At 45.6% G+C, this 16,835-nt stretch overlaps 1 protein-coding gene across 1 annotated transcript in view; it reads right to left on the bottom strand.

Annotated features, from left to right (window-relative positions):
* Window positions 1-16,835, bottom strand: part of abcg4a (ATP-binding cassette, sub-family G (WHITE), member 4a) — a 145,822-nt gene that overhangs the window by 76,150 nt on the left and 52,837 nt on the right. The window lies entirely within an intron of this gene.

A 16,835-nucleotide genomic window follows, 5' to 3' on the forward strand; every position in this document is an offset into this window, starting at 1 on the left:
CTGAGTCTGCTTCTATACATTAAAATGAAGTGGAGATGCCGGCCTTGGTCTCGGGTAGGCACAGTGAGAAGTCTCACAACACCAGGTTAAAGTCCGACAGGTTTATTTGGAATCATGAGCTTTCGGAGCGCTGCTCCTTCATCTGGTGAGTGGAGGTTAGTTCACAAACACGGCACATATAGGCAAAGACACAATCGCAAGATAATTACAGATTGGAATGTGAAGAATGTTTGGAATGTAAGTCTTTACAGGATATCAAGTCTTTACAGGTACAAACAGTATGTGTGGAGAGAGGGATAATCACAGGTTAAAGAGGACAACGCAGAATTGCTGAGCAGAAACTGATAGCCAAATTCCGCATGCATGAGGACGGCCTCAACCGGGATCTTGGGTTCATGTCACATGACTTGTAACCCCCACCATACTGCCTGGGTTTGCAAAATCCTACGAACTGTCCTGGCTTGAGACAATTCACACCTCTTTAACCTGTGATTATCCCTCTCTCCATTCGCACTGTCTGTACCTATAAAGGCTTGATTACTCTAAAGACTCGCATTCCAACCATTCTTCACATTCCAATCTGAAATTATCTTGTTTCTTCGCCTATATATGCCGTGTTTGTGAACTAACCTCCACATACCTGACAAAGGAGCAGCGCTCCGAAAGCTTGTGATTCCAAATAAACCTGTTGGACTTTAACCTGGTGTTGTGAGACTTCTTACAATACATTACCATAGAATCCCTGCAGTGCAGAAGGAGGCCATTCGCCCCATCGAGTCTGCACCGACTCTCCGAAAGAGCATCCTACTTAGGCCCACCCCCCACCCCCCACCCCTGCCCTATCCCCGTAACCCTCTTCATTTACCATGGCTAATCCATCTAATCAACATGTCTTTGGAGTGTGGGAGGAAACCAGATTACCCGAAGGAAACCTAAGCAGACATAGAATCATAGAATCTCTACATTGCAGAAGGAGGCCATCTGCACCGACTCTTCCCATAACCCCACGTATTTACCCTGCTATTCCCCTGGCACTAATGGGAAATTTAGCATGGCCAATCAACCCAACCCGCACATCTTTGGGCTGTGGGAGGAAACCGGAGCAGCTGGAGGAAACCCACGCAGACACGGGGAGAACGTGCAAACTCCACACAGACAGGGACCCAAGCCGGGAATCGAACCTGGATCCTTGGTGCTGTGAGACAGCAGTGCTAACCACTGTGCCACCGTGCCAAACATTCACACTAAAACATCTACAAACCTTACCTAACAAACTAAGGTTGGGCTTATATTGCAATTGTTTGGGACTTTGGGATAGGATGTCCTTCTCAGGCATCAGGACTTTTATATGATCAGTTGTTTTCGGACAGTTTTTATTGATGCAGATTTTCAGCAAGGGAAATGTTTTGTGGAATCAGAGCTTGCAATGTGTCTACCTCACTGTTGTGCATTGGTGAGTAATGACTTCATCGGAATTGGTTCCAAACACACCCCCATCGCCTTGGCTGATTGCCACGTATCATCTGCAGGATCCTTAGTTGTTCCAACTGTAAAATTGGCAATTCTGCACCTGCAATTTTTTCATCTTCTCTTGCCGTTTTAAAAGTTGCCAACATCTAGTTTCTGAGAGAATGGAATGGGTAAGAGAAGGTAAACGGGTAAGTTCTAGTCTGCCAAACAAGAGCTCTGCCAGTGGTGGAATAGTTCCACTTAAAAGGTGTTGCTCTCAGATGTAACATTGCAATATGTAGATCTAGGTTGGTTGGTCCACATTTGAGGATCAGGGATTTTACCGTGCAAATCATTTGTTCAGCCAAGCTGTTAAATTTAAGGTAATGAGGAGAAGAAGTAGTGTGATTGGTATTCCACTTCTCACACACAGTCTGAAATGGCTTACCAATAAACAGACTGCTGTAGTGATCTCCATGGGCACACTAAATAAACTGAGATTAGCACTCAGTCTGCACGACAGATGTACTTGACGTACTGTGCAATTGTCGAATAATGGGGTGCTTAGTAAAGTATGTGATGACGATGATGAAGCGAGTGCCATGTACTTGAAAGAGGTCGGGTGCGATTTTGGACCTTGGATGCTTAGGAACTTCAGATGGAATCAATGATTCTTTGTGCTGATTTGGCATATGCTCTTGATATGCCTCACACTTCTTGACAATGACTTCAATGTCATTGCTCATAATCGGCCAATAGATGGTCTCTCTTGCGAACCTTCTTGTCCAATCAATGCCAATGTGTGAGTGATAAAGTTGTTGAAGAATATCAGGTCACAAAGATACCCATAGGATGACCTGCCTGCCTTTAAAAATGACTCCCTTGGAGATTCCCAAGGCAAAAATAGTCTTGCCTGTTCATGGACATGTTGGATTCAATCAGGATGTCCTTCCATTATGGTTTTCCATAGTGTCTGTAGTGTGGAATCATTCACTGTTTCTTCTTGTAGTTGCTGCTATACGCATTGTGCAGAATATACCAATGTAATGTTGCAGCTCCCTTGAAACTCACAATCTTTGTCAAAACATTCTGGATATTTCGACATTGGGTTGTGAACTGAGGCCCGGGAAGTAGGTTCTGAGGTTGATCTGCGATACAAGGCCTGGCAGATTCCATGGTTCGCCACTAGTGCGAGGTTATGGCATGCCAATGGACCTACACCCTTATTCTCCGGGACTTAGGACATCTCTGGCACTCAGGAAGTTTGCTTGTGCTTGCACTCCAGGACAGTGCACACGGAATAAGTGTACTATTGTATGCTGGAAGCTGCCCAATTGTCGGTTTCAGAATGGCCTCCCACATTTGTTGATTAATGTCTTTTGCAATTTGCCGGGGTAGTATAGCACCTGCCCCGTGTCAATCCTGGTCAATAACGAACAGCTGCCAACTTTCTGTGAACAGATCATTTGATCTTGGCAAACACTGCAGGTGGTGTGACAGTATCCATGTTTTCCATGAGATTGACCGTGTGAAACTTGTGTTCACCACTCTTCATCTCATCATGCATATTATTGGCATTTTCTGGTTTGTCAATCCCTTCATGTGGGTCCAGATGGTCATTTTCGTTGCTTGAAAATACCCATTTTGTCAGTGTTTAGATCAGTACATCGCTCTTTGTCGCAGCATCAGCTCTCGTGCACTGCCGCTGCCAATGGCCCTTTCTGCCACATGCCTTGCAGAATTGCTGGAAAGTTGGGGGATTTCCTTGGTGCGTACAGAAGGCCACAGCTTCCACATGTTTTGCTAGGGTTGGTTTTTCTAATAGTTGCATCAACAATTAGAGTTGTAATAAGGACCTATAAGCTTAATCGGTCTGTAAGGATCTCTTGGCACTTGCATCGATTCTTGAGCAGCCCTTCAATGTTTTTGGCTTCTCCGAAGCTATGAACTGGTTGCAGTCTGACCGGAATGTTGAGGGTCAACTCATGTTGTTATGGTTCAGGCCAGAAACTCTAAAGTGTTTTATGGAGCCCGCTTGGATCATAAGTTTTGCATCTTGAATTTGGCTGGGATAAGCATGATAGGTTTCACTCCAGGCATGATTCAAATGACCCACCAGGGAGTTTTTATCAAACAAAGCTTGTTTAAGAATATAGTTAACATGTATAGTAAGAATATTAGCAATAACTTCTATTAATTACAAACAACACTGTTGTAGGTAAGAAACCTCTGACACTATTAGTGGATCAAAATGCAGGTTTATTTTCACAATTGTGGGAGATGTGAGGTTCCTAACATTGGACCCCCAAACGTCTCATCAAATATGAGTTAAGAACAGAGTTTTATACCTCTCGGTCCCGCCCCTTATTATAAATTTTTACTGTCTCTAATTCATGGTCAGATTCCCGCTGTATGAGCAATCTCCAAGGCCGCGATCGTTCGTCATTGCCTTGAAACAATATCACAGGTTTTGCACAAACAAGTTAATCTGATATACATTCAGGAGACAACGGTTTTTCCTTATCTGGTCCGAATGTAAGAAACAATGAATTCTAACAAAAACAATGAATTCTACAGCACTTCTCATACAAGCTCTAAATATCACTTTGACACTTTGAGTTTTGAAGTTTATTAACCCATTCCCGATTTCAAACACCAAAACAACCACGATAATGTATAACCCTTAAGGAATATAGGAGCTGTCCCAATCAAACCCATCCCATAAGCAAGACCCTTCAAACAGGTTTAACACAGCAAAGACTAATGCTCACGTGATACTGGAATTGAGTCCTTTGGATGAAGTCTGCAGTTCTCTGGATAAACTCAGGACAGTTTGAGGTCAGAACAGCTTCCCAAAACACCAGGGACTCTAGACAAGCCACCGACAGCAGATTCTCCCCTTCAGAAAGGAAAGACCTAGCTTTCAGATGACCAGCAGAATTTCCAAAACCAGGAAGAGAGAGAAAGACTTCTTTTCAGCTTGCTGCCCCTTCCAAAACTCTCAAACTGCAACTCCAAACTGAAAATGAAAAAACCTGACCTTCCAACCAGTTTTTTCCTTAACAATGCAGAGTCGTCAACATCCCAGCAAAAATAAACAAACCCCTGTTTAAGCAGCAATATCTCCAGTCAAGTTGATGCCGTAATGACATCAACGAAGGCTATGAGCTGAGAAACACTGACTGAGAGAGCTGCAGAGATCATGATCTAAAAGAAACATCTCTTAAAGATACACTAATGTCACTATGTCACGTAACATGATCTAAGGCCAGGTCACACCTGTACTTAATCTTGCTGCCACTTTGTTTGACCACCATTGAACATCAGACAATGGTATAAAGGCATCAACTGCTCATGTGGGATTGTGGTGTAAACATGGGATCGTTGCCGGTTTATAAAGGGTAGAGAGCTTGAAGAAATCAGCAGCAGAGCCGTGTGCACTGTTTTCTGCTCAAAGGCCAAAGTGAAACTACGACTGGGTCATAGGACACGCTTCCCTTCCAGTGATGTCACGTTACTGTCCCTCAAGATGCTTATTCTAACAGCTGCCCGAGTCCCTGTGACGTAACTACATTGCAAACTCTTCATATTAACCTTGACTGAGACCCAATTGGCAAAGTAATAGTCATCCGTCATCATTAGCACCTTTATTTGATTTACTGACACCTGCAGAATCCCAATTCTGTTCTTGCTCAGTTTCGCTGCAATGCTCAATACACATGAGCCGATTACCTCAATTAAGATTTATCTGCAGCGAGCTTACGGTAGATCATTACCAGCATCTGTGAGGGAAGTTTCTACATGTCATTAACCAGCAATGACCCAAATAGCTTTCATTGGCTGCAGATCACACACTGAACTCAATGCAGTTTGTCAGAAAAAGCCCCTGTGAGCTTAGCAACAACAACAGCACCTTCATGCCCTTGTTCCTGACCACATGCAAACAACACAATTAATTGGGCTGTGAATAATTCCACTGGCTTGGTTTCATTATATTTCTACACACATGCTATCTGCGAGAGACACAGAATTGGAGTTAAAAGTATACATCCAGAGACCTAGAATCCCAGAACAATGTAGCACAGAAGGAGGCCATTCGATCCATTGCCCCTGTACCAGCTCTTTGAAGGAACTATCCAATCAGTCTGTCTCCCCGGCTGAAGGAACTAGCCAATCAGTCATCTCCCCGGCTGAAGAAGCTATCCAATCAGTCGTCTCCCCGCTGAAAGAGCTATCCAATCAGTCCGTCTCCCCGGCTGAAGGAACTATCCAATCAGTCTGTCTCCCCGGCTGAAGAGGCTATCCAATCAGTCCGTCTCCCCGGCTGAAGGAACTATCCAATCAGTCGTCTCCCCACTGAAGGAGCTATCCAATCAGTCGTCTCCCCGGCTGAAGGAACTATCCAATCAGTCCGTCTCCCCGGCTCTTCTGTCCACTGCCCTGCAACCTTTTCCTCTTCAAATATTTATCCAATACCCTTTTGAAAATAGCTATTGAATCTGCTGTCACTGGCCCTTGAGGGAGCACACCTCACGTCATTACAAAGAGCTGTATAAAATATCTTCTCTTGATATGATGGTGTTACTAATGGCTACAGATTGAATTTCCACTCAGATTGGTTACAAAGTTTAGTAAAAGTCACTTCTTTTGCTTCTTCTGAGTGAAGTTTGCTGATGATCCTTTCTGCTGTTACTTCTAAACTCAACGGGCTCTATTTAGATTCATGGAGGACCGACTGTAGAGCACACTGGGTCGACTTCCCACCTGGGTACTGAAGAGGCACTCCCACTTTTATTCAGGGGTCCCGTCCTCTTTTTTTAATAAGCATAGCAGGCGAGCTGCAGGGGTGTCAAAAAAACATCCCCAGTACAACTTGTTGGATTGAGGCCTCACAGTTCAGGCTGGAGTAGCTACGGGGGTAGTGCAAGATGAGGGGTCTATGTGCCAGTTGAGGGGAGCGGTGGCCCCACTGTTTTTTTCAGGGTCCAGAGGACCTCCCGCTCCTCGGGGGGGGGGGGCATGAAAGTAATGCAGTGCTTACATGTGGCGGACTTCTTCCATCACATGTGGAGTTGAAGAGCACAGGCCCTGAACAGTCTAAAGATGTGTGGGTTAGGTGGATTGGCCATGCCAAATTTGCCCCTTAGTGTCAGAGGGTCAGCAAGGTAAATATGTGGGGTTATGGGGGATAGGGCCTGGGTGGGATTGTTGTTGGTGCAAGCACGATGGGCTGAATGGTCTCCTTCTGCACTGTCGGGATTCTATGATTCTACGAACAGGAAATATGGTAGCCAATCCACGCTCAGGAAGCTCCCACAAGCAGGAATGTGATAATGACCAGAATATCCATTTTACTAATGTGAAGGTGAGATTTCAAACTTGCAGAAAATAAAGGCCAGCAACTGAACTAAGAATTATGATACTTTCCCTTCAACTGGGTTCAAATTTTAGATTATTCTTCATCTCTGGGCAATGTTCCACCTTCCCAAAATTCTTCGCCAGGATCCCAAAACCACGGATCTCCATCAATCCCTCAGCATTCATTTCCTCCCAGAATCTGTCACTGTCTAAAACTAACCACTTATTTATGACTCGAGACATATCTCCTGCTTTTACAAGTTATGGGTGTGAATATGGCACGGTAGTAATGTCACAATGTCTAACCCAGAAGCCCAGAATGCTCTGGGTTCATGGATTCAAATCCCACCAGGATAGCTGATGGTGGGAATTAACTTAATTAAAAATTTGATTAATTAAAAAATAATCTGGAATTGAAAGCTATTCCCAGTGATGGTGACCATGAAACTATCATTGATTGTTGTAAAAACCCATCTAGTTCACTCATGTCCTTTAGGGAAGGAAATCTGCCATCCTTACCTGGTCTGGCCTACATGTGACTCCAGAGCCACAGCAATGTGGTTGACTCTTAACTGCCCTCTGCAATGGCCTAGTGAGGCACACAGTTGTGTTCAAGGTGGCGGCTCGCCACCAACCTTAAGAGTAGGAGTGGCACAGTGGCACAATGGTTACCACTGCTGCCTCACAGCACCAGGGACCTGGGTTCGATTCGCAGCTTGAGTCATTATCTGTGTTGAATTTGCACATTCTCCCCATATCTGCGTGGGTTTCCTCTGGGTGCTCCGGTTTCCTCCCACAGTTCAAAGATGTGCGGGTTAGGTGGATTGGCCATGCTAAATTGCCCCTTAGGGTTAGGGGGACGAGCTGGGGTAAATGTAAGGGGATAGGGACTGGGTGGGATTGTGGTTGGTGCAGACTCGGTGGGCCGAATGGCCTCCTTCTGCATCGTAGGATTCTATGAATTAGGGATAGGCAACAAATGTTGACCTTGTCAGCGACACCCACATCCCATACAAGACTAAAAAGTGTGGCTGCATCATGTGCTCTGAACATTGATTCTACACCCAGTTCAGATGAACATGTAATATTTTGGTGATATATATTTTATTACATTGGTGTCAGTTTTGCTCGAGTGTGTAGCCCTCTCGCCTGAGTACAGGCTGTGGATTCAAGCTCCACTTTAGAGATTGGAGTACAATATTTAGACTTGAATGCGGCATTGGGTGCCTCACCGTCAGAGGAATGGACTTTCAAATGAGAATTAAATGAATGCATCTGCCGTCACAGGGGGATGGATAAGGTCCCATGCTACTGGCAGACCAGAGGAGTTATCCTTGATATCTTAGCCAATATTTATTCTCCAACAACACTTCAAAATAAATTATCTGATCATTATCACTGTTCATGGGATCTTGCAGTGCACATATGGCTGCTGTGTTTACAACAGTGATAACACTTCACAGTGGTTAGCCCTGCTGCCTCACAGCACCAGGAACCCGGCAATGGATCACTGTCTGTCTGGAGTTTGCACATTCTCCCCGTGTCTGTGCGGGTTTCCTCTGATGCTCCGGTTTCCTCCCACAGTCCAAAGATGTTTGGGTGAGGTGGATTGGCCATGGTAAATTGCCCCTTAGTGTCCCCTGTAGGGGGATTAATGGGGTATATATTTGGAGTAACGGGGATAGGGCTTGGGTGCTCTGTCAGAGAGTTGGTGCAAACTCGATGGGCTGAATGGCCTCCTTCTGGACTGTAGGGATTCTGTGATCCATTGGATATAAAGCACTTTGGGGACATCCTATGGATGTGATTGGCGCCAAACAAATGCAAGTCTTCCTTTATTGTTCCTGGTGATTAAGCAAGTTGCTCTGAGCTTATATAAATAACTCACTGGTTATGCACTGGGACCTTACTACAACCTGGCACAAATCCAAGGTTATCCTATTAGTGCAAAATCCCTGGAGTTCATAATAACCTTTCTGGCCTCATCACAAAAGTACAAATTTAATCAGAAAAAATTGCTATACTTTCTTACATGGCAACTTATCGCAAAAGGCTTCACACATTTAATTACTTTTGATCGCTCAAGTCGGCTGTTGGAGAGACAAGCTCGGCAGCCATTTTGGATTCCACAACTCATTTGGATAGGGAAACTCCTGGACTGTGCCAGATGGACAGCGAACTTTTAAAAGCTTACGTCTTTTAAAAGCCAAAAAAAAGTTTATAACAGTAATCAGATATACATGATAATACAGCTACAAGGCATCAGGTCAAATCACCTGCACTGCTAGGTTAGTAAATGCACAGTCCCTCAATGATCATCACTGGTCGGGCAAACCCCACATTTCCCTCTTGGAAGTTTACTTGCTTCTCCGAGGAGGTTAAGTAAAATCTCGCAAATTTATCACAGCAGAAACAGCTCACAATTGACTGCAATCATAGAATCCCTGCAGTACAGGAGGCCATTCGGCCCATTGAGCCCGCACTGACAACAATCCCACCCTGGCCCTATTCCCATAACTCCATGTATTTACCTTATTAATCCCCCTGACACTAAGGGATAATTTAGCATGGCCAATCAACCTAACCCGCACATCTTTGGAGTGCGGGAGGAAACCAGGGCACCCGGAGGAAACCCACGCAGACACAGGGAGAACGTGCAGAATCCACACAGACAGTGGCCCAAGCCGGGATTTGAACCTGGCCTGTGAAGCAGCAGTGATAACCACAGTGCCACCCTGGAGGCTTCAATGGCCTTTGTGTCCTTTCCTTTTTCTGAGCATTCTTAGATGTCACCAGGGTTTTACACAATTCATTAAAATCCATCAAGGGGAAGAAATTGGCAATACAGTTCGCTGTCTGCACCTCTCTTCCCCTTCACCAGTATAACTACACTGAGATAAACAGGTCAAAATCTCAACCTGTATCCAAAACACAAAGCTTTACTTCCCCAACCCACAAAGCAAAGAGATCAGATTTCTCAAGTGGTCATAAAAATCCATCCAGCTTTTAGGTAATGTATAATAAGGGCTTTGAAGACTGAACAACATGACTAATGGATGAGAGTCATTTTTGGGCCACATCCAATCAAATTAAACAAGAAGCTAAAAATGCGATTTGAGAAAACAAAATTCTTCACAGGCCCATTTCCGGAGCTCTTGCCTTATAGTCCGTTGATGTCTGTATTCATGTTGTTCAGAGTGAACATGCCTCAGGCTTGACCTGGTTCCCCCCTCACAACGCCCCCTTCCTCCAGCTCCCCCCCATCCCCACCCCCCGCCCACGCCAATCCACACATGCATCATCGATTCCACTTCATATCACTCTCATCTGGATTCATTTGAATCTAAGTGAAATGTCCATCTCTCCCTTTGTGGGCAAACTCCTCCAATCTCAACCAAACTTACTTTGTGTGATGATATGTCGTACCAAGGGGCATGTTGTAGCGGAGCTGCCAATTAAAAGTCTAAAGATGACCATGAACCCATTGTCGATTGTTGTAAAAACCCATCCTGTTCACCAACGTTCTTTAGGGAAGGGAATCTGCTGTCCAGATGTACGAGGCAGATTTTTTACACAGAGGGTGGTGGGTGCCTGGAACTCGCTGCCAGGGAAGGTAGTGGAAGCGGATACGGTAGTGGCTTTTAAGGGGCATCTTGACTAATACAGGAATAGGATGGGAATAGAGGGATATGGTCCCCGGAAGGGTAGGGGGTTTTAGTTAAGTCGGGCAGCATTGTCGGTGCAGGCTTGGAGGGCCGAAGGGCCTGTTCCTGTGCTGTAATTTTCTTTGTTCTTACCTGGTCTGGCCTACATGTGACTCCAGAGCCATAGCAATGTGGATGACTCTCAAATTCCCTCTGAAATGTAGGGCAGTTAGGGATGGGCAATAAATGCTGGCCCAGCCAGCGATGCCCACAGCCCAAAAATACAAATAAAAAAACCCACCTCCACCAGTGGGGGTGCAGAGGTGTTCTTCGCCTCCCAGCAGGTATTCTTGTGGTTCTGCTTACAGTACGTAAAAACAAAATGCCTGATCAAATATAGAATGGACACTTGGTTCATATATCACTTCAACCAAGAAGAATTATGGTGTCATCAACTGCCAAAAGCCTGAGGTTGTAAGGACAAAGAGTAAAGAACAAGATGATTGAAGGGGGGGGAATGAAGGGAGCTGATGCTTGCAAATGTAAATAACTGTGACATCAATCCAGGCCACAGATAGAGATTATTACAAGGCAGGGTGCTTGTGGGGATCCAGCAGACTGTAGGAGCCATACAGTGGAAAGCAGTGACAAATGTGTGTTGACCGACTGAACGTGAGATCCAACGGTGAAGTCATAACTCCTGTGACTGGTTTGCAGTTTCAAAAAGAATCTGAATGTATGTTCATTACACAACCCATCCACCGTCATAAACATGCACTCCCTCCATACCACAGCAGCGGCACTGTGTATCATCTATGAGATGCACCACAGCAACTTGCTATTCTCCATCGACCAGCCTTCCAAACCTACCAACTCCACCACCTGGAAGATGAGGCCTGGGACTACCAGCATCACCTCTAAGCTCCCCTCCTAGCCACATGAAGACCATGGAAATATACTCCCATGAGGATCTGGAAATATATTCTGTTTCTAAAATCCTGGAAACACCCCCCCCCCCTCACTCCCTAAGAGCACTGTGGGTATACCTACACCACGTGAACTGCAGCAGTTCAAGGAGGTGGCTTGGTACCATCTTCTCAAGGGCAGTTAGGGATGGGCAATAAATGCTGGCCTAGCCAGCAATGTTCACATCCTGAGAACAAATAAAGCAATTGTTTTGTCTTCCCATGGTATGAAGGACGCTTACCATAACTCTACCATCATCTGTTAACCTAGCAGGAGATCAAAGCTGGGGCCTTCTTAGTCTGGATGACTTGGTTTAGCATCAGGAATTGCATTTAGTATTTGACTTCTCTGGGCTGGGCTCATTTCTAGATCTGCATTAGTTGCACAAGGTTGAAGATTAAATTTTTTTTAATGGGTTGGCATTAGACCAATAGGATGATGTCATCACAGCGCATTAATGATCATACAATCTCACTGGGAGCCTGCTACACATCAGGAGAAGTTTCAAAGCAAATTTAAAGTTAAAGTTAAAAGTTAAAGTTTATTTGTTAGTCACAAGTAAGGCTCACATTAACACTGCAATGAAATTACTGTGAAATCCCCTTAGTCGCCACAGTCCGGTGCCTGTTCGGGTTAATGCACCTGACCAACACGCCTTTCAGATTGTGGGAGGAAACCGGAGCACCCGGAGGAAACCCACGCAGACACAGGGAGAATGCGCAAATTCCACACAGACAGTGAGCCAAGCCGTGAATCGAACCCAGGTCCCTGGCACTGTGAAGCAGCAGTGCTAACCACTGCGCCACCGTTTAATTGGGCAACGTGGCAATGCTGAGTGATAACTGATTTAAAACTCAAACAGGCAGCTCCCAATCAGTCTACAAAGAGAGCCATGCACAATGACAGTCAGAGGGAAAACTCTCCCCGCATGGACCTGCCTCAGGTATTCACCCAGCAGGCTCATACTGAGCTCTGCGGTGAAGTGGATTCAATGACCATCACTTACAAAGGGGAACAGCATGCTGGGGAATAACTTACTGTGCAAGCACAGTTCACTTGCTCATTTATATCCCTCCCGAATGTAAGCAACAGGTAAATGAGGAAAACAAGAAACCGAGAATGAGAAAGAGAAATAGAGAGATAGCAGGAGAAAAAGAGTGAGAAAGGGAGAGATGGGGGAGATGAGACAGAGTAAGAAACATAGAAAAAAAAGGGACTTGCAATTCTATAATGCTTCATTACCTTCCAGTTCTGCATTTATAATGATTTCTTTAATGCACTGACTATTGTTGCACAGGAAATATGACAGCCATTTTGTGAATAGCAAGATCCCATTAAAGAACAATGATGTATTGACTTTAACCAGGCCCACGATGTGGACCTATTAGAATATGAGCTCCCAGATTAAGGCAGTAATGGCCTGCCCAATCAGGGAGCCCTGCAGAGATGCCCAGTACTTTGAGAGCCTCGGAAAGACATTCCGGGACCCACCAGCTCCCCATTCTCCTTCTCCAGTCATTGGAACCTCTGAGTCTGAAATGGACACAGCGGATGTAGCTGAGTCTACTCTCCAACTACACAAAGAGAGTGAACCCAGGCCTCGGTGCTCAAGACAAAAGAGGTGAATAGCTGTTTGATTCACCCCACCTACATCGCACGCAGAGCACGAGGAACCGGACCCGGTGCTAAAACGCCTTAAGAGGCTCTTGTGGCAAATGAACCTCTGAGGTTTCTTGCACTTAGGTGCATTAGCCATGCTAAATTGCCCCTTAGTGTCCCAAAATGTGTTGGTTAGGGGAATTAGCAGGGTAAATACATGGGGTTATGAGGGGAGTTGGTACACACTCGATGGGGCTAAATGGCCTCCTTCTACGTTGTAGGGATTCTATTATTCTATGAACTTTATTGGCACCTTGGGAATATCACTCAAGAATCCATCTCCCATGCAGTTATTAACTACAACTGGAGGAGATTTATCAAAGTCATAACAGTTAGATTTTGGGTGGGATTTTCTGGCCGCGCTCGCCCCAATGTTGGAAAATCCCACCCGAGGTCAACGGACCTTTGCACGGTCCATGTCCCGTCTGCTACGATTCCCCTGGCGGGTGGGATGGGAAACCTCTGCCCATTGAGTTAGATCAACCATGATTTTATTGAATAGCAGAGCTTGCTAAAAAGGATTGAGTAGCCTTTTCCTACTCTTGTTTTTTTAATGTTAAGACTGTTTTGGGCCAGGCCTGATGGACCAACTGGTTCTTTCCTGCTCATCCTTTGGTACATTCAGCAGTACAAGCTATAGGGTGGGATTTTATGGCCTCGCTCGAGTGACACCGGAAAACCCTGCCCAAGGTCAACAGACATTTCCGTTGTCTGCCCCTCGCCCGCCCCGGTTCCATGGCGGGAAGGACGGTAGAATTCCGGCGATAGTCCGACAGGACCCAAAATGCAGATTGTGGATCTACTAGGTAGCAAGGTCAGTAACTGATTTCAGTCACTAGTCTGCAGCAATGTCCGCGGGTCTCTTGATGAGAAGTTGTACCCATTCATAATAGGAGTGTCACACAATAACAACTTGTTCCATATTGGAGAATTTTTCAATGGATTTATTGAATTGGATAGATGCCCTGCCATTATATCCTGCCCTTGGTGGCATGGTGGCACAGTGGTTAGCGCTGTCGCCTCACAGCACCAAGGACTCACATTCAATTCCGGCTTCAGGTGACTGTGTGGAGTTTGCACATGCTCCCTGTGTCTGCGTGGGTTTCCACCGGGTGCTCCGGTTTCCTCCCAAAGATGTGCGGATTGGGTGCATTGGCCATATTAAATTTCCCCTTAGTGTCACAAGGATTAGCAGGGTAAATACGTGGGGTTCCGGGCAGATTGTTGTCAGTGCAGGCTCGATGGGCCGAATGGCCTCCTTCTGCATTGTAGGGATTCTAGGATTCTATGATTCTATGACAATTCGCAAGTTCCTCCAAACTGCAATCTCCTCCATAGAATCCTACGGTGCAGGAGGCCATTCGGCCCATCGAGTCTGCTCCGGCCACAATCCCACCCAAGCCCTATCCCCACAATCCCATGCATTTACCCTAGCTAATCCCCCGAACACTGAGGGGCAAATTAGCACAGCCAATCCATCTAACCCGCACATCTTTGGACTGTGGGAGGAAACCGGAGCATCCGGAGGAAACCCACGCAGACACAGGGAGAACGTGCAGACTCCACACAGACAGTCAGTCGAAGCACATGAATTCTCCCATCCAAATATCAAGTATTGCTTTAGTTAAAAAATGGTTGAGGATCAAAGGTGAGCACCCTAGCTATGACTGTAACACTACATTCTGCACTCTCTCCTTTCCTTCCCTATGCAAAGTTAAAGTTTATTTATTAATCACAAGTAGGCTTACATTAACACTGCAATGAAGTTCATGTGAAAATCCCCTAGTCGCCAAACTCTGGCACCTTTCAGGAACACTGAGGGAGAATTTAGCACGGCCAATGCACCTAACCAGCATGTCGTTCGGACTGTGAGAGGAAACCGGAGCACCCGGAGGAAACCCACGCAGACACGGGGACAACGTGCAGACTCCGCATAGACAGTGATCCAAGCTGGGAATCGAACCCGGGTCCCTGGCGCTGTGAGGCAGCAGTGCTAACCACGGTGCCATGTTTTGTCTGTTCAGTGTGCAAGAAACAATACTTTTCACTGCATACTAATATATGTGGCAATAATAAATCAAATCAAATCACTGGAATTGTGTAATGTGGCCCTTTTAAGGGGGGAACAATCGCAGGTCATGTGGCCCGGTGGGCCTATCACAGCGGAGCACGTGAACCTGGGCCAATCACGGCAGGAGAGCACGAGCCCGGGAGCCGCGGTCCCTCAGATGGAGCCTGGGAGTTGCAGAGTAAAGTTGCATTCACCATTCCGCTCTGTACACAGCTTGTATCACAATAAATTGCTTTGTTTGGTTTTCGCCTGCCGAGTTGTTGTTGTTGCGTCTCGCGGCTATTACAGAAACATTATCCTTGCAAAATACCCGAGTTTTCAGCCTTGTCCAACAGCAACACAAGAGGCCGTCAATTTAAATTTGTGCTGCTTGGGCACAAACAAAACAGGTTCAAATTACAAATCAGAGCGGCACGAAATTGCCAAGTTTGGTTGCCTGTCCCTTCGCTTAGTTTGGAGGGCATGTGAGAACAAGGACAATGAAGATCGCCAATTGCTTTCGGCCAACAGCTCACTCCAATAATAGTCACTTCACTAATCCCCTAGGATCTCGTGTGAGAATACACAGTAAATCAGAATGGGCCTGTGCTTACTTGTGTTTTCTAATAAGCAGACACCAGTTTCCATAATTTAACAGTAGTGGGGATTTTCTCAACTTCTAGGGAGGCACAGTGGTTAGCACGGTGGACCTGGGTTCGATTCTCGGCTTGGGTCACTGCCTGTGTGGAATTTGCATGTTCTTCCCGTGTCTGCATGGGTTTCCCCCTGGTGCTCCGGTTTCCTCCTACAGTCCAAAGCTGTGTGGCTTAGGTGGATTGGCCATGCTAAATTCTCCCTCAGTGTACCCAAACATGCACTGGAGTGCAGCGGCTCGAGGATTTTCACAGTAACTGTTAATGTAAACCTACTTGTGACACTAATAATTAAACTTAAACACTGCAAGAAAAGATAATCTTCATCAGACAAGAGGTGGAGATGCTAGCGTTGGACTGGGGTAGGCACAGTGAGGTGGGGTTAAGGGGATAGGGCCTGGGTAGGATTACTGTCGGTGCAGGCTTGATGGGCTGAATGGCCTCCTTTTGCATTGTTAGGATTCTATGATTCCAAATTAGGTCCAGTGTTGACCCACATAGATCTCACTCATTACGTCCCTCCCACCCCACCAACTCCTTTCATAAGTACTTGTTGCCTTCTACCTTTGAGCCAATTCTTATTCAGTCTTGCGGTCTACCCTCAATCTCCGATGCTTGAATTTACAGTAATATCCTTCTGTGTGCTCCTTCCCGCAGCCCATTGAACTTATGACTTTGTCAGAAGAGGATAAGGAAGTTGGTCAGGCAGAATCTTCCCCTTTGGAGTATCAGTCTTGAGACATTCTGCACTAAAACGCGATTCATTATCGACCGCGGATAAAACAATGGATTATGCTGGATTATGTGTTTAAGGAGCAGAGCATTTTTCTTCCTTTTCAATGAGCTCAATTGAATCTAGTTACAGCCTTACCTACTTATTAGAACTAGGTCATTCACAGGTGATGTATGAAGCATTTCTTCACACAAAGGTAATCAAAGCCCTCTCCTTCAAAAAGCTGTTTGGACATTTTCTGTTGTCATGAGATTAAATTCAGCATCAAGAGATCCAGAAGCAAAGCAACTAAGTCGAGTTAAGATACAGATCGAGTGTGATGT

This window comes from Mustelus asterias, chromosome 27, assembly GCF_964213995.1.
Source record: "Mustelus asterias chromosome 27, sMusAst1.hap1.1, whole genome shotgun sequence".
Classification (NCBI taxonomy): Eukaryota; Metazoa; Chordata; class Chondrichthyes; order Carcharhiniformes; family Triakidae; genus Mustelus; species Mustelus asterias.